Source organism: Gossypium arboreum, chromosome 5 (assembly GCF_025698485.1).
Source record: "Gossypium arboreum isolate Shixiya-1 chromosome 5, ASM2569848v2, whole genome shotgun sequence".
Taxonomy (NCBI): Eukaryota; Viridiplantae; Streptophyta; class Magnoliopsida; order Malvales; family Malvaceae; genus Gossypium; species Gossypium arboreum.
In genome coordinates this window covers 83,810,221-83,830,223 of record NC_069074.1, presented here as the reverse complement: position 1 = coordinate 83,830,223, position 20,003 = coordinate 83,810,221, and the positions used below count along the sequence as shown (strand labels likewise).

The window sequence follows — 20,003 nt, the reverse complement described above, 5'->3', positions numbered from 1 at the left end:
CATTTTCAAACATTTTCACATAGGTCCTATTTCATAATTTCACTCCCTTTTTCTTATGGAACAAAAATTAACTAAAATTGTCGGGTTCTATCTTAAGCTTGGGCCTTCTAGAGGCCCACTAACATAATTAAACCTATGCCAACATTCACAGAATTCCCGAAAATTGGGGCGTTACACGTGCCCTACGTGTTGGGTTTCGATTTATCGTTTGACCGAATAACTGAATATCCTTTTTAAAATTTCAATGCATGAGTTTTGGAAATCATGAGATAATTTTGGCATCGAAGGCTTGAAATGTTGTATCCTACGTGCTGGATGTGATATTTTATTCCCTCGAAACAAAAGAATTTTAATATCCACTTCGAGTTATCCAGACATTCATAAAAAGGGATCGTATTTTAAAGTTTATTTTAAAACCTTTTCAACTTTCGACATTAAGATGTTAATTAATCGATTAGGTATCAATTTTGGGCGTGATGAGGGTGCTAACCCTTCCTCGCATGTAACTGACTCCCGAACCCGTTCTCTCGAGTTTCGTAGACCAAAAACACTGTTTTAGTAAACTAACACATTTTATTAAAACAAAGGTGATCCGATCATACCCAATAAAGATCGATGGCGACTCTCTTTTTTTTGTTTTCATTTTCAAAACCAAAGTCGATTCCCGTTTTTTTCAAAAAAAATGGTTTCGACAAAAACAATATTCTTTTTCTACAAAAATCCAAAAAATGGGTTCAGGAGTCGGTTACGCACGAGGAATAATTAGCACCCTCGTTATGCCCAAAATTAGTACCTAATTGATTACTTAATGTCTTTAGTATCGAAAATTAATAATTTGAAGAGATTAAGGCACAATCCCACTTTGCATAATATTATTTTCAATCAAAATGTATGCAAAAGGGCCTTTTATCTCAAGGTAACAAAAGGTCACATCCCGTAAGTTAGGACACAATATCTTGAATCCTCGAAAATAAGCTTGCTTTTTATTTTATTATTTAATTAAGTCTCATGTATTTTAATTTTAAAAGGATGTTCGGTCATTTAGGTTTAACGAGAAAGTCGAACCCCGTAAGTTAGGACGCGACTTCTCGAATCTCCAAATATGGAACATTGCCTTATTTTTAAAAAATTCCTTTTTTTGAATAATAACAAAAGTAGTATTTAAAACGATGTGTATTTATCTTAGTTGGATACAATACATCAATGGATAAATATATCTAAACTTAATATATAGTATAGTGATAAATGGAATAATATATAATAGCTATATGGACAGAATGTTAGAATAAACAAGTAGAGGAATACTATAATAATAAAATGTAATAATAATAATAATAATATTAATATTAATGATCAAATCATAATATATAAAATAAATAATGTAATCTTAAAATAAAGTAAAATGGAAAATATATGATAATAAAGATAAGTAAACATGACATGAAAGTATCAAAATAATAAAAGAAATAATAAAATAACGAGAATAAAAAAATTAAAAATAAAATAATAACAATAACAATAATAATGCACAAGTAAAAGAGTGAATAATTTATTTTTCAATTGTAAAAAGATAAAGAAATAATAAGAAGTAAATAGATAAATAAATAAAATAAAATAAAAAATTGTGGAAAGGTTGAAATTAAAGAGGCTAATGATTAAATCGAAATCAAAATGAAATTAAAAGGATAAATTGTAAATAATAAAAATAATTAACAAAAGCAGAATAAAGGATTAAAATGAAACGCACTAAAAGAAATAAGGACTAAACATGAAATTATCCCAAATTCACTAAAATGAAATAAAAATAAAATTACATGGTAAAAATTAAAAAGAGGAAAAGAAACAGGTCTTGATTTGAAAACAACTAAAAATAGAGGACTAGGAAAATAAATAGACCTCACCCATATCAAAATACGCAGGTCTCACGCGGTTCGGGTCGGGTTATTGGGCTAAAATGTCAAAAAGATGCCGTTTCAATAGCTTATTCCCAAAATGGCCCAGGGGCCAAAATAAAGAAGAAATAAAATTAAGTGGTAAAAATACAAAGAGTAAAAAGGACTATATTGTAAATCGTCCAAAAATCGAAAGGGCCAAAACCACAAATAGACCCTTCCACTAAAAACATGTGGATCCTAGGTTGGGTCCAGGCCAGGTCGTCGGCTCATCCTTGAAACGATGCTATTTTGGGTGTCAAAAGCCAAGCCCAAAACGGCGTCGTTTTGGGGTTTATATAAGTAAAAAAAAAAACTCTTAAAAAATCATTTGCAACCTCATTTAAAAAAAAAAAACTCTCTCTTCTCTCTCAACCCCTCCCTTCTATTTGGCCATGGGGTGTCGTCGGTCCGCCACGGCCACCAGTCATCGACGACGGCGACTACAGGCTCCGGTGCCTGAAAAATTCCAAAATGCCCTTTTTTGATCTTTTAAACGCGTAAAATACGGATCTAAGGTTAGTATCCCCAAAATCTCGACCAAAATCCGACCAAATGCAAAGAAGGCACAGTGGAACAAGTAAAAAAAGAACTCCCTTTTTCCTTTTTTCATATTTTTATATTTGCTTCGAAGTAAAAAATGAAAAATAAAAAAAGATTACCTTTTTTCTTTTCGAATTTTTCTTTTCTATTTTTTATTGCTTTTTCATATTTCTCTATTTTTCTCCCGCCGAATACAATTTGTTTTCCAGCTTTATAGCCGATTTACCAGATTATTTTCCTATTTTTTCTACTATTTTGGCTATTATTTGTGTTTGTTGCGTGTTGCTTCTTCTTTGCAGGTGGTGGTTGAGTCAACGGTGTCAGAGGTATTGAAGGTGACAGACCTCGGGGCACGAGCGTGCTGACGTGGCACAAGGAGCAGCACAAAGGGCACTAGGGTTTTTGTTTTTTCTTAAAACAGTTTAGGTTGTGGGCCACTGAGCCATTAGGGCTTTTTGTTTTTTTGGGTCATTTGAGTTTGTAAGTTTAGGCATGATTTGAAGGATTTGGACTCTTATTATTTGTTTTTTATTTTTATATTTGGTTTGGTTTTTTGGTTGGACTTGGACAAAATTAGGCTTTTACAGTATTCTCCAATCTATTTTACCATCCAATTTTAAGGAGCTCAGTCATGCAAGCTTACCATTGAATTGAATACTCACACAAAATGATTTAATATTTTATTTGTTTTCCGGCCCAAATCATAACTAATTATATTATTCAGTGTCAGTCTCATTTTTAAGATTGATTAGATCATTCTCATGCCAAACTTTTATTTTTATTTTATTATAAGTTTTACAATATTTTAAAAATTTGATATTCAATCAATTTTATATCTAAAAGTAATGATGATTTCAAATCTAAGAATAGTTTGGAGTACAAAATATATATACTAAAACGAGGTGATTTTGGGGTTTATATAACTAAAAAAAACTTTAAAAAAAATCATTTGCAACCTCATTTAAAAAAAAAAAACTCTCTCTTCTCTCTCAACCCTTCCCTTCTATCCGGCCATGGGGTGTCGCCGGTCCGCCACGGCCACTGGTTATCGGCAACGGCGATCGCTGCCTCCGGTGGCTAAAAAATTCCAAAATGCCCCCTTTCGATCTTTTAAACGCATAAAACGCAAATCTAGGGTTAAAATCCCCAAAATCTTGATCAAAATCTGACCAAATGCGAAGAAGGTGCAGTGGAATAGGTAAAAAAAAGAACTCCCTTTTTTCTTTTTTTTTATATCTTTATATTTGCTTCGAAGTAAAAAATGAAAAATAAAAGATTGATTAGATGCCACATTCTCATGCCAAACTTTTATTTTATTTTATTTCAAGTTTTACAACATTTTAATATGTTTTGTAAATTTGATATTCAATCAATTTTATATCTGAAAAGTAATGATGATTTCAACGCTAAGAATAGTTTGGAGTACAAAATATATATACTAAAAGATGCCATTTGTACAGGTAATTTATAAATCTAACATTAAATCAAATACTGGTATGGAATGATTTATTTATTTATTTTTGTTTATACATATCACAAGGCACTAATTACTACTCAAAATTTCTTAGTTGATTTCATCACATTTTTCCATCCCAAAATTTTATTCTTAATTGATTTAAAGTTTTACAATTTTTATTTTAAAAATATATTTTAATTTATTATATATTTTATGAATTTGGTACTCAATGAATATGTATACTAAAAGATGCTATTTTACAGGTAATTTACCACCCATCACCAATGATCCAAAGCTTGAGAAGCTTTTATTGTGGGAAAATAAACTTAATGGAGACAATCCCAACTCTATCTCCAATGCTTTCATGTTCCAGATTCTACACTTGGGAGATAATTTATTCTTTGGCCCAATCCCTAAAACGCTTGGCAACATATCTAATAAATACTTTTTTCCTTTAATCTTTGTGCACATAGTATTAGTGGGGATCATAAAAGTGATGACATAATTATACTTATTTGTCCAACTTGTCTCCCTCAAATATTGAAAAATTTGTAACATGACAATAATTTTTAAAATTATAAATATATATCTCTTTTCAATTTTACCATCAAATAAAAATTTTAAATTTTCTCAACTTCATACTTGATGGTCCATCTTATGGTGGAATGTAAAATAGATATTTTACATTCAAATAGTCATAGATGAAATCTATTGGCTTATAAATGAAAACCTTATAAATGAAAACCAATTCTCATGAGACAAATGTTTCTTACATGTTGGCTCTATGCAAATAAAATTAGATACTTCTTTTAAAACTATTCTTATATATATTAATGGTTAAGCAATTAAATGGAGACATAGTTTTGCTAACCATTAAGTATAACATATATAGACATAAACAACTTAATATTATCTCGACTAAAATTACGAAAATCAAGCTTAGGATATAATGCACAAGCGTTGTTAGCACAAATTGCATACTATAGAGATTGTGCAAAATTCCAATTATTTCAAGAAATAATACTGCAAACTTTGGGTTGCATACATGTGATACATGAGCTCATATATTATTTGGATATCATCCAAAAAAGCAACCGACCTCTAATTTTAGCTGATGTTAGTTCAATTTTTTTTCCAAAGAACTAGTATTGATGATAATTATTAAAATGAAAATAACTTCTCATTCTTCAATAAAATCATATAAATTCTCTTCAAATTATTTTGCATGATCGTTGACTTGAGATGGTCTAGCTAGTCATACCAACACTATGAACTTCTTGACACTATCTCTATAACACCCCAAACCCGACCTAGACATAATGGCTGAATCTAGCGATGTCACATGGAAAGGGTTTTGTAAACTAAGTCATCACCATAAAACCATTTTAGTTTATTAGCTCTTATTTGTTTTTAACAACTCAAAAAGGTTTATTAAACTCTTAAGTTTCTGTATTTAATATCAAAACATCACTCCATTTGCTTAAAAATCATTTAGAGCGGAAGCTTACGAAAAATGGTGATGTTTTAGCAAAACAGTTATTGATTTAGAAAACTTTGTTTTAGTAAACCGTCGTTTTAAAAGAAAACTTTTAATAGAGCATGCATAAGTCGAGCAGCAAAACCAACCAACAGTTAAAAGTCCATACAGTCCCAGAAAATATAAACTCTCAAATTAAATGCCAAAACTTAATTTAAACCATAAAGCAAAATAAACAGTTTATGACGAGTGGTCACCGTTGAGTCCTCTGCTGCACCAATCTGCCTAACTCTGTGGATTACCTGTACATATTAAACAGAAATGAGCGAGTTTACGTAACCTCAGTGTGTAACCCCATAGAATTAAGCATGCGCACATAGATAATTAAAGTCAGTCAGATACAGATTCGGCCTAAGCCCCTTACAGTCGCAAATGCATATTCAAGCCTAAGCCTATCTCAAATACAAACAAAAATATGCAAATCAGCATCAAGAAATGGATATCCTACCCCCATCCTCTACACACCATTTCCGTCTATCCCTACATACCATATGGAGTTTAAAACACCCACCCAGCCCTACATACCATATTATACCGATACAACACATAACAGATATAATGTAGCTATGCTGCCAGATAATAGGCATAAATTGCCTTTCAGAACAATTCCTCCAAAATACAACATCCCACCTCAATTGCAGTAACATAACATACATACAGAAGTAACAAATAAATTATGCTTAACCTGCATTTGAGAACAGATAACAGATATATAAACATAAGCATACTCATAGCCATATTTCAGTCTAACAGATCACTTGGTTTTAGGGTTAGATAGTGTTTACTAACCCTACAGTAGACCCATAGTAGATTAAGACGACCCGTGCAACCCTACAAAAAATTTCAGTACAATGGGTCCAAATGCCTGTGTGGCCCACACACCCAGATTGGCCTTGCCCGTGTGGATCACACGGCCTGGCCTAGATACCACACGTCTGTGTGGCCCACAAGCCCAATTTGGCCTAGCACATGTGGCTTACAGGACCACACTCCGGCCATCACACGGTCGTGTCTTACGCACAGCCTAACCTTGATCGATCACACGGCCGTGTTGTCGCACACGGTCTACCACACGGTCGTGTGGCGTCGACAGTGGGGTTTTTCAGCTTTCATCGAATCTTGTTTTTCTGCATTCCGGGTACACATCTGATACTGTTTCGCAGCGAGAATACTTCCAAGCCATACAACACCTAAAAACAACATCAAAACTCCCCATAGTCAGTTCCAAACCTTACTTTAATCATAACAAAGAAATTGATAATAGGCGAACTCGAGTGTTCAACACTTACCCAATAACATTGACGATTTCGGCTATAATCCCACAAAAGAAAAGTCCCGCTCCTCACGATTGGTTGCTGCCAAAACCCAAATATCAATATAACATAAAGAAAGAATATCATTCATAACAATTGCCTCAAGAATGAGCGAAACTCCCTACCTTTACCTACCCTAACACACGAAGAGTCAAAGGAACGAAAATTCGCGACTTGAAAGAATAGATTTTTAATAGAGTAATGAGAAAGAATTTTTTTTTGAATTGGATGAAGTCATAAAAAGAACATCATAGACTTTTGAAAGGGAGAAAATCGAAATTGTTTTTGAAAAACCACCAATAATATCAGATAACTACCCAAATCCCCCAAATTACTCTCCATTAATCCACTACTCAACCTCATTGAAATTCCAGTTTGATCAAAACTCTCTTGGTCAAACGAGAAAAAATAAACTCTCATGCTCGCACAGGGATTCGAACACAGAACCTCCACACAATACACAGGCTCCCTTACCACTCGAATTAGCAAGCTCACTCTGATATGTTTTTACCAATAATTTAATATAAGCCACTGAGCAAGTATAAGGCTTAAGTCAGAAAAATACCAAATTCTACCAAAGGTAAGGCTTAAACTTGGGACCTCACACACACACACCCAGAACACTTAACCACTAAAGCAGATACACATTTGTGTCAAAATTATCCAGAAATAGAAATAGAAATATTGGGGTATTACAACTCCACCCTTAAAAGAAATTTCGACCTCAAAATTTACCTGATCAGAATAGATGAGGATATTGTTAACGAATCGAGTCCTCAGATTCCCACGTAGCCTCCTCAGTGCTATGATTTCACCACAACACCTTCACTAATGGAATGGACTTTTTCAGCAGAACCTTGACATCGAGATCCAAAATCTGAACCGGCTCCTCCTCAAAAGTCAAGTCTAGCCTAACCTCGATCTCCTTAACCGAGACAATATGGGATGGATCAGAATGGTACCGCCTCAACATTGAGACGTGAAATACATCATTAATACCGTCCAGCTTAAAGGGTAGCTCCAATTGATAAGCAACTGGTCCCACAAGCTTTAGAATCCGATACGGCCTAATAAACCTAGGGCTTAGCTTGCTCTTACAACCGAACCTCTGAAACTTCTTCCACGAAGAGACCTTAAGAAACATAAAATCCCCCACAGAGTACTCAATCTCACATCTCTTTAGATCTGTATAAGATTTCTGTCTATCAGAAGCCACCTTCAAATGATCCCAGATCAATCAAACCTTATCATCGGTCTCAGAAACCAACTCAAGATCCAAAACTTGACGTTCGCCCAACTCAGTCCAAAACAAAGGAGTACGACACTTATGACCATAAAGAGCCTCGTAAGATGCCATCTGGATGCTAGATTGGAAGCTGTTATTGTAGGCAAACTCAGGTAGTGGTAAGTAATCCTCCCAACTACCTCGGAAATCAATCACATAGCTCCTAAGCATATCCTTTAGTATCTGAATCACCCTTTCAGATTGACTATCTGTCTGAGGATGGAATGCAGTACTGAAGTCTAATCTCGACCCCAGAGCTTCATGTAACTTTCTTACCGAGATGTAAAACGAGGATCTCTGTCAAAAATAATTGACACAGGTACCCTATACATTCTAACTATCTCGGAAATATACAACTTTGTTAGCTTCTACAGAGAATAATCAGTTCGAACCAAAATGAAGTGAGTAGACTTGGTCAACCGATCCATGACGACCCAAACGAAATCCTTCTTTGAGGGTGTCATGGGTAACCCATTAACAAAATCTATCGTCACTCGCTTCCACTTCCATAAGGGAATCATAACTGGCTGTAGCAACCCTAAAGGCAACTGATGCTCAGCCTTAACCTGTTGACATGTCAAATAATGAGCAACAAATTGGTAACTTCGAGTTTCAAACCCGGCCACTAGTACAACTCATAGAGGTCGCGATACGTCTTATTACTACCAAGATGCATAGCATAAGGGCTACTATACGCCTCCCTCAGAATCGACTGTCTCAAATCTGAATCATTTGACACACAAATCCGACCTCGAAAATACATAACACCATCACTCTTTAACCCAAATTTGGAAGTAGTACCACTCTCAACCTGACGAAACCGCACACCTAGAGTCTCATCCACTAACTGTTTATATCAAATTTGCTCAATCCAAGTTAGCTTAACCTGTAACTCAACTAACAAACTCCCATCATCAAACAAACTAAGGCAAGCAAACATCACCCTCAAATCAGACATCGCTTTTTGACTTAGAGCATTGCCCACCACATTAGCCTTACTAGGATGATACTCGATGGTACAATCATAATCCTTGAGTAGCTCAATCCATCGACATTGTCTAAGATTCAACTCCTTCTGAGTAAGAAGATACTTGAGGCTTTTGTGATCGGTGTAGACGATACACCTCTCACTATACAGATAGTGCTTCCAAATTTTGAATACAAAGACCACAGCAGCCAACTCGAGATCATGCGTCAGATAATTCTCTTTGTGTGTCTTAAGCTGATGGGATGCATAAACCACAACCTTACCATCCTGCATCAGAATGCAACACAATCCAACATGCGACGCATCAGTGTATACTACAAACTCCTTTCTAGATTTAGGCTGTATCAGAATAGGAGCCTCAGTCAAAACAGTCTTGAGCTTCTCAAAGCTTAATTACTGTGCATCAGTCTAAAACAAATGAAATATCTTTATGCAGAAGCTTAGTCAACGACGCAGCAATCAAAGAGAACCCCTCAACAAAATAACGATAGTATCCCACCAGACCCAGAAAGCTATGGATTTCAGATACATTTTTAGGCTATTTCTAATCCAGCACAGTCTCGATCTTCCGAGGATCAACACGAATCCCCTCAGCAGAAACCACGTGCCCTTAAAAAGTTACTTCATACAGCTAGAACTCACACTTGCTTAGCTTGGGATAAAGTTGCTTCTCACAAAGAATCTGAAACACTACTCCAAGATGCTCATCATGCTTATCCTCCATCTTAAAGTATACCAAAATGTCGTCGATGTAGACCGCGATGTAATCCAGATAGAGCTAAAACACTTGGTTCATCAGATCCATGAATGTGACCGGTGCATTCATCAGACCGAAAGGCATAACTAGGAACTCATAATGTCCATAACGAGTCCTAAATACGGTCTTATGAACATCAGTCTCCTTAACCCTCAACTGATGATACCCAGAACGAAGGTCTATCTTAGAGAACACAGAAGCCCCTCGAAATTGATCAAACAAGTTATCGATCTTCGGAAGTAGATACTTATTCTTTACAGTCAGCTTGTTCAATTGTCGATAGTTGATGTACATCCTCATGGTCCTATCCTTCTTCTTAACAAACAGAACTGGTACTCCCTACGGAGACACACTCAGACTAATGAAACCACGGTCTAACAACTATTGTAGTTGAACCCTAAACTCTGTAAGCTCTTTCGGTGCCATTCGATAGGGAGTAATAGACACCAGAACTGTACTCGAAAGAAGCACAATCCTAAATTCCACTTCCTAATTAAGAGGTAATCCCGATAACTCCTTAGAAAAACATTCAAAAAATCCTTCACAGTTCTGATATCTTCCAAAGAAGAACCCCCAGATTCAGAAATATTGACATAGGTCAGAAACGCCTCACACCATTTTCACACCAATTTTTCAGCCATAAGTACGGAGATCACGTTAAACAAATAATCTCGACACTTTCTGATTACAATAACCTCTTCATCTTCCTTAGTTCTCAGAACGATCCTCTTAGTCGTACAATCCAGACTAGCCTGGTGCTTAACCAGCCAGTCCATACCCAGAACCAGATTAAATTCCCCAAATGGTAACTCCATTAAATTAGCCAAAAATACCGTCTCTTGCACTACTAAGGGAACATCCCTATATAGTTTGCTAACCTGAACAGATTGGCTCAAGGGACTCAATACAATGACCTCACTTGTAGCATTCTCAATCGAAATCCCCAGGTTTTCAGATACAGTACTAGCTATGTCTGAGTGAGTAGACCCTATGACTATCAAAGCTAAGTAAGGTACATCAAATATAAAGAACATACCAGTGATGACGTCAGGAGTATCTCTATCCTCTCAACGAAGTGTAGCATAAACTAAAGTAAGCTGTCTTGCCTCTATCTGACCTGCACCTCTACCCGGTGCTCTCTGCCCTCGGCCCATATCATTACCACCCTTAGCCTAATCACGGCCCTTAGGTGGCTGTACAAAACCTAGAGCTTGCATCTGATCTACCCGCTGTGGATAGTTTCTAATACGATGCTCCAAAGATCCACATCTCAAACAGGCCTAAATCCTCCTACAACACTAACCTGGATAGCCCTTACCACAATCACCATGAGGTTGTAACCCAGCTGAAGCAACAAGGACCTCCACTCTAAGTGGCCCATCAGATCTAGCCTTTTTCTTAAGCCTTTACACAGAATTTGAGGACTCTAAATCCCTATTGTTATTACCTATCTCCCTATCTCTATTCTGGCGCTCTACGCGTTTAACATTTTTGGCGACCTTTGCCTTCTCTACTAGAACAAAAAATCCACGCTCCCTCTGCGGAGCAATTAGAACCCTCAGATTATCCCTTAGGCCATCCTCAAACCTAACACACCTCTCATACTCAGAAGTCGCCATACCTCAAACATAGCTGTTCAACCTCAGAAATTCGGCCTCATACTTTGCCACAGACCGGTCACCCTGCATAAGGTTTAAGAACTCACGCTTACGAGCATTGATGTAGCTAGCTCCCACATACTTACTCTGGAATGAAGTCTTAAAGAATTCCTAACTCAGATGATCAGGCTGAGTGCCCTCCTTAACAGTCAACTACCACTGATAAGCCTCATCGCGAAGCAAGGAAACTACACCCTTCAATTTCTACTAGGGGGTACAGTCCAAGTCATCCTGAATTCTCTCAGTGGCATCCAACCAGTACTCAGCCACATTAGGACGACTCCTGCGACACCTCTAAACAACTTAGCTCCATTAGATCGAAGTCATTCAGTTGCCGACCCTCGGCCCCCAGATTCAGAATTAGGTCCAGCGACCCTCTCCAATATCCTCCGCATGGCTTGGGATAGTGCATCGTCCCTAGCCGATCGACTCTGAGACCCAGTCTCAGTAGCAGGTGACGCAGGTGTCTCACTATTGTTCAGATTTGGTATACTGCCCGGAGATGATGACTCAGTTCGAGCCCCCTACGACCTTTACCTCGGCCTCGAGTACTACATCCATGGATACCTCATGCGCTCATTGTCTAATCGAGTTTATCTATATTAAGAGTTTTATGCATCAGTTCAATATTTATTAATAAATGTTTTATGCAGAAAGTTTCAGAAGCTCAGTAATGTTTTCATAAGTTTCAGTCTCTATTCATTTCACTACAATTTCAAATAGTACTAACTATAGTGTTTTCAGAGTGTAATGTTTACTGTATTTCAAATAAACTATCTAAAGTTCAGAATACTTACAGGATCGACGCTGGAGACTCAGTGTACCACATTCCTAATCACAATATTTTTAACCCATTTGGAAACCAGTTCTTTAAAACATATTTTAAAACCCAAAAATCCACAGTCAAGTTTTACAAACTGGCTCTAATACTACTAAGTGTAACACCCTAAACAGCCTAGACGTTATGACCAAATCTGGCGATGTTACATGGAAAGGGTTTTGTAAACTAAGTCATCACCATAAAACCATTTTAGTTTCTTAGCTCTTATTTGTTTTTAACAACTCAAAAAAGTTTATTCAACTCTTAAGTTTTTGTATTTAATATCAAAACATTACTCCATTTGCTTAAAAATCATTTAGAGCAGAAGCTTACGAAAAATTGTGATGTTTTAGCAAAACAGTTCTTGATTTAGAAAACTTTGTTTTAGTAAATCATCTTTTTAAAAGAAAAATTTTAATAGAGCATCCATAAGTCGAGTAGCAAAACCAAAACCAATAGTTAAAAGTCCATATAGTCCCAGAAAATACAAACTCTCAAATTAAATACCAAAACTTAATTTAAACCATAAAGCAAAATAAACAGTTTATGGCGAGTGGTCACCATTGAGTCCTCCACTGCACCAATCCACCTAACTCTGTGGATTACCTGTACAGATTAAACAGAGAGGAGTGAGTTTACGTAAACTCAGTGTGTAACCCCATAGAATTAAGCATGCACACATAGATAATCAGAGTCAGTTAGATACAGATTCGGGCCTAAACCCCTTACAGTCACAGATGCATATTTGGGCCTAAGCCTGTCTTAGATACAAATACAGATATGTAAATTAGCATCAAAAAATAGATATCTACCCCTATCCTCTACACACCATCTCCGTCCATCCCTACACACCATGTGGGGTTTAAAACACCCACCTAGCCCTACATACCATATTGTACCAATGTGGCACATAACAGATATAATGTAGCCATGCTGCCAGATAATAGGCATAAATTTCCTTTCAGAACACTTCCTCCAAAATACAACGTCCCACCCCAATTGTAGTAATAGAACATACATACAAAAGTAACAAATAAATCATGCTTAATATGCATTTGTGAACAGATAACAGATATATTAGCAATGTTTCAGTCTAATAGATCACTTGGCTTTAGGGTTAGATAGCATTTATCGACCCTACGATAGACCCACAGTCAATTAGGATGACCTATGCGACCCTACGAAAAATCTCAATATAATCGGCCCACATGCCCGTGTGGGCTTACAGGTTCGTATGGCCCACGCGCCCAGATTGGCCTTGCCCATGTGGATCACACGGCCTAGCCTAGATACCACACGCCTATGCAGCGTGCCTGTGTGGGCTCACATGCCCGTGTGGCCCACACGCCCGATTTGGTCTAGCCCACGTAGTTCACATGGCCACACTCCGGCCATCACACAGCTGTGTCTTGCGCACAGCCTGGCCGTCATCGATCACACAGTTGTGTTGTCTCCCACGACCTACCACACGACTGTGTGGCGTTGACAGTGGGGTTTTTTGGCTTTCGTCGAATCTCATTTTTCTGCGTTCCAGGTACACACCTGGTACTGTTTCGCAGCGAAAATACTCCCGAGCCACACAACACCTAAAAATGACATCAAAACTCCCCAAATTTAGTTCCAAACCTTATTTTAATTGCAACAAAAAAACCGATAATCGATAAACTCAAGTATTCAACACTTACCGAGCAACACCGATGGTTTCAACTATAATCCCGCAAAAAAGAGTCCCACTCCTCACTATTGGTTGCTGCAAAAACCCAAATATCAATCTAACGTAAAGAAATAAGATCATTCATAACAATTGCCTCAAGAATGAGCGAAACTCCCTACATTTACCTACCCCAACACACGAAGAGTCAAAGGAACGAAAATCCGTAACTTTATTTTATCATTAACGAATACTTAATTTATTTTAAATAATATACACTTTTGCACTTATTTTCAACATGGATGATAAAAATTTGAATCTTCAAAAACTTCATTTACTCATATAAAAATAAAATGAATAAGTATAAATAAAACATATATTAAACACAACAAATAATAAATTCATATTACTAACCAATCACTATGGTTAGTATTTATTTATATACCATAACACAAAAAAATTACAAAATATTATAAGGTCACAATAATAGATTAAAGCAACTTTGAAGCTATAAAGGTTTAAACATAAAGATTTTTAACCTCCACCTTTTATGGTATAATTTCAATTCAAATTTTACAATAATTAAACTATGTAGACATGGTGAATCTTTCAAAGTTTATGACAAGTAAATATTTTTACTCCCATTTAACAATAATCATATATATTAATCAAAATTAAAATTAAATTAATTAATTAATTCTATTAAAATGAACCAATAAAAATAAAAACATCTATCTTTATACAAAGATACCAACAACTAAATGATGAAGGATTTTATAAATTCATAGAGATATGAATAGAGAATTATATAAATTGAATTAGATTTAAGATGTGTTTAATGAATTGAAAATTTAAGTGCTGAAAAATTAAGCACTGAATTTTTAATCTTGAATTTGATAAGTGTTGAATTCATATTGGAAAATTGTTTGGTAAATTAGTAAATATAAGTACTGAATATAATTGTATTGTTTGATAAAAGTAAATAATAATCTCTAAAAATATTTATTTCATAGTTTTAGTTTTCTTAATATAATATTTTATATTATTTTTGATAGTTTTGGATAAAAATAAATATGGTAATTTGGTTAACTCATTTAACAAAAACAAGACAATTTATTTTAATTTTTAATAAAGTAAAATCAACTTAATATTTTCTACACGTGTCATGCCCGATTTTATTGATATTTTTTGTACAATTGAACATAAATGAGTTATTGGTCTAATGGTTAAGTGTTAGTGAATATATCCTTGAAACATGAGTTTGATTCTCTTCCCTTGTGTAATTTTTATTTTCAGTATTTTTGCACAGAACCCTAGTTGTGTCGTCCCATGTTGTAACCCTAGGTATAAATTGTATTTTATTTTCTGTTCAGCCTTTTTTGATAATTTTTTCCCTCTCCTGTTGCTGCCCCTCTTCTCTTTTCTCATTTTCCCCAATTTTCTTTTCCTTTCTTTTTTTTCATTGTGCCGCCCCTACGTCTCAATTTTCTACCATACCCTTCTTCTTTCTTACATTACGTCTCAATTTTCTCCCATACTCTTCTTCTTTCTTACATTGTTGTCGCCGCTTTAGTGAACAACCACCATTGTTGTAGTCGTCCATTAGAGATCTCCCACCTTCTCTTTGTTTTCTTTCTTTTTCCTATGATGGCTAAATACTACAGGGTCTATGGTCAAATTTCTCATGTGCTAATTTCATGAATTTTTCTTTGTCAAAGGTCTAGACTTGAATTTCCTCAGATCTCCAGTGAAGTTTGAGGCCGTACGCATCTTTCATTTGATCAGTATAAGTGTAAGTGATCTTGGAAACTTAGATATGAAATTTTGGTTTGTTTCCCTGATTTGGCCGAGCCCTATAGGGGTGTTTTATGGTTGATTCTGACGTGTAATTTCTTCGTGTTAGGTACAAATCTAAACAGGATTTAGTCAGATATGAGACATAGGAGTAGTGGATTATTTTTAGTGCTTCAGATTGTGTTTTCAGGTGTGGTTCTTAAATTTGGGTGTATTGGTGATTATTGAAAGTATGTGTTATGTATGGCCTTGTGTCAGATAAGGGATTGCCGAACATGGTAAGTGTTAAGAAGCGATGGTTGAATGTTTAAGGGCCTTTAATTATGGTTAATTGGGTGTGTAAGTGTCATATGTATTATCTGATTGTATGTCTATTGGGATGTATGATGTGTTATTATTTATTGTTTACATGTAAAAGCATGCCACTGATTTTTACTGTACATACCAATTGCATGTAAAACATGTCACTATACTGATAAACTAAAAGCATGTTAAGCATGCCACTGTTATTGATATTGTCAATGACTAGCATGATATGCTACATTATTAGTAAGACATATTGTATTGGATGGGGATTGGGGATTGATTGGTGATGGAGGAGTTTTGTAGAGTCGGATAGTTTATTCGCATTATTACACTAGCAGTTAATCTGCAACCTTTGGAGTACTAGTGGTTTATCCGCAACTTACTAGCAGTTTGACTGTCAATTATTGACTATTTAACTATAAATTATTACTAGTGGTTCATTCACATTGAGCTACGACTGTGTATCAGATGACGAGTATTGGAAACTCGTAATTTATAGTGGATGGATGGGTAGGACCTATGCACTGTTTCATATATGCATGTCATGTAAAAAAATTGTAATATTAAGGACTGTGATGTCTTGATTTACTGTATGTTTTTTTTTTTTATAATGATGGTTGTATGCTTCACTAATTGTTTGTATGTCTATACATTGTTTACATATACATTGTTTACATATGTTTAGACTCACATTGAGCTTTTCAAGCTCACCCATTTAATTTACTTATTACTTATAACCCTCAAGGTTAGGATCAGACACGATATTTGGAGGTCTCGTCTTAAATTTATTTAATAAGTACTTTTAATTTTTACTTTATTTTATTATGGTTTTTGAGGATTGTAATTTTGTAAATTATGGACTGTGGCATGAGTTTGTTTTTATTTGGGTTTTTGCATGCATGAAATTTTGCTAAAAATCGAAAAATCCTGACAATTGGCTTAATATGGCATAACACAATTTTTCGTATAAAATTAAAGGCATCACCTTTTCCACTACATAATAATGAAATTGAGTTTTAGAAAAGGCCAAATGACGAAATCAATTAAGTTTTGTAAAATGACATGGCTTTTAATAAACTGGACTCTAAGTTTATTTGGCTTAATAAAATGGCGTTTTGGCTTTTCTAGGACTACTACTTTAAGTTTCCTAAAACTTGGACAAAAAAATGTTACGAAAACTAGATAGTTATACTAGTCCATTTTGGTGGCTAATGTAGCCTTTAGAATTCGACCATAATGTCTAGGTCGGGTTAGGGTGATTACATTATCTGATAAATAGCATCTACTAATCTTATTTAGCACTTTTTTGTTGAAAACTTTAAATTAAGTAAAAAGTTAAAAGGATTATCAAACATATTTAAAATATTAAATGTTAGAAATTTTCAGAAATGAAAACTTTCGATGGTTTATCAAACACACCCTTATTTAGGTTATTGTGGCTGAGAAGCAATAACTATAAGCATCCTTTGTAATGAAGAGAATGAAATCATCCCCAAGTAAATCTCAAGTAGCCATTAATTCTAACGATTCTTAACCTAAACAATTAAATTTTAATGTTTGAAGTCCAACAAAATTTTGATCCAATGTAAGAACATATTACTCTCAATTAAAATAGTACTGATAATATGTGATGAAATAATGAAAGAAAAGAACAAATTAAATAGAAAATATCAATATAATAGAAACGTAAATAACTTTTTTATTCTTTGTGTATGCCTTGTACATGCCTCTATCTAAGTTACAAAGAATAAATAGAGGCTTGATTACAATATAAAAGCCTCATAATTTCATTGGGTTTATTGCATTGGAGGTTACAATTTTGAGAATTATGGACATCCATGATAAAATATTATTCCTAACACATATAGTATTATAAAAAATATTTTTTATAAAATTTACGATAAAGAATAAATGGAACTCTTTCTAATATAATAATGATTCGAACCTAAGTTATTAATAAGTAGATGAACATTCGATAAGCCACAATTTAATAAAATAAATCTTATATCATAATTAAAAAACTTGATAAAAAACTCTTATATCATAATTAACAAAATATTAATAAAATTATATATTTAAAAACAAATAGATTGATCATTTTAAATTAATGAAATAAAGAGGAAAAAACGAAAAACAGTTACGTTTGAAACGAAGGTGTTAGTTGAAATGGGCCGAAGAAGGAAAGTGGGAAATAGATAGGGTGTAAGTTGAAATTAAAGCGAAAATGTGAATGTGCTCTTTTCTTATTGTCGGCAAACAAATTCTGTAATAAAATTAAAACTGAAAATTTGGGAGGAATACATTAGAAATTGTTGAAGTTTTTTTTCTTCAATCTTTTGAGGAAAAATTTTATTTTCACTATTATATGATCTTATAATTATAAGAATATCTACAAATAATTTTAATACTAAAATTTCATCTCTATTTTTTCTAGTTCTATGAATTCTGATTTACAGTCAAATTTACTAAAATATTTAGTTTGTTTAGGTTGATTAATTAAAACATCCTTTCTTAAAATGAAATAACCATCAAATATTGTAGCACCCCAAACCCGGCCCAGACGTTATGACCGGATCCGACATGCCACATCGAAGCGTTCAAAACATTTTATATTGTTGATCCAGAAAAACTTACTTAGTGTTTTAAAAGATAATTTCATTATAGGTTAAAGTGAATGGAAGCTGTGCACCAGGTAGGAAACCGGAAAAGAGGCGGTAAGTCCATCGGACTGCTTAAGTACCAAGCTCCCTTCGGATCCAATCCTAGACATGCATACCGCCATTGCCACACCTTAACGTCATGGATATTTCTAGGAAACCGATTTGATTAAGTCATTTTTAGGAAAAGTGGTTAATTTTGGAAAATACTTTCATTGCGGAAGCTTTGCTTGTTGTTGTGTTATTTTGAAATCAATTGTTGTTTTTTTGAAAACGCGCCATAAAGCTATCCAATTTCAACAGTTAAAATAAGTAATACCTATCTTAATAATACATATTAAAACCATCAAAAATAAATAATTAAGCGGCCTTATTACATTTAAAAACACAAAACTTCAAACGTAAATAAAAGGATGTCCAGTTCACCAGAAGAAAATCAAACTTTCAGAATGAGTGGCCACTCCGAATTCCCTCACGACTCCAAGCCCACTATGGTTGGGGATTTCCTGCGTGGATGAAAATAAAAGGGGTGAGTTTGGGAAACTCGGTGTGTAAGGAAAACCCATTCAAAGCCCAAGTCAGCTCAAGCCTATTGGGCCTAAGCCCATTCAGTAACATGGTCTTGGTAGGAGCCCTTTCAGATTACAATAACCGGGCCTTAGCCCCTTATTCAGATAATAAATATGGCCCATAGGCCCATTTCAAAATACATGTAACATCAGTAAACATATGCAAGCCCATTTGGGAGACTACTCAACCCACCAACCACTACACTCCACCGTACCAGCCATACACTCCATGTGGGAATAGCTCAACCCACCCATTTAACACTCCACGATTGCGGCCTTCTTTGCTCGGTTAATAGTAAATTGAGGCAAAGCTTCAAGACGTGGACAAGCCACTTTCAGTACTTCCTCCGTCAATATCCCAGTCCCATGCATCAGATAATAACAACATGGCATGCAGTAAATAACAATAGTCAAACATGCATTTAGGTCAATTTAACCCTAGGGGTATTTCGGTAATTTATCTCCTAGGGGTAAAACTGTAAAATTTTCACTTTTAAAGGTATTTCAGTAATTTATCTATTTTAGGGTTTTTCATGCATATTCCTACGTTTCACGTACTAATAGAATCACGTACCGAGGGTTCTTACCGAATTGGGCCCATTGGCCTATCATTCCAATTTTTGGCCCATTAAGCCCAAAAATATCGAGGGCACAAAAATCATGCACTTTGCAGTCCAAACATTACAGCTTACCAAAAACATTAATTGATTTACCTCACGAGCATTCGCACACTCGCAA

The 20,003-nt window shown here is 35.0% G+C and overlaps 1 long non-coding RNA gene across 1 annotated transcript; it reads left to right on the top strand.

Annotated features, from left to right (window-relative positions):
* Positions 1 to 15,202: 15,202 nt before the first annotated feature.
* Positions 15,203 to 16,944, top strand: LOC108452094 (uncharacterized). The gene is made up of 2 exons (XR_001866347.2): positions 15,203 to 15,731; positions 15,843 to 16,944. It is a non-coding gene; the product is annotated as an uncharacterized LOC108452094 (long non-coding RNA).
* The last annotated feature ends 3,059 nt before the right edge of the window (positions 16,945 to 20,003 follow it).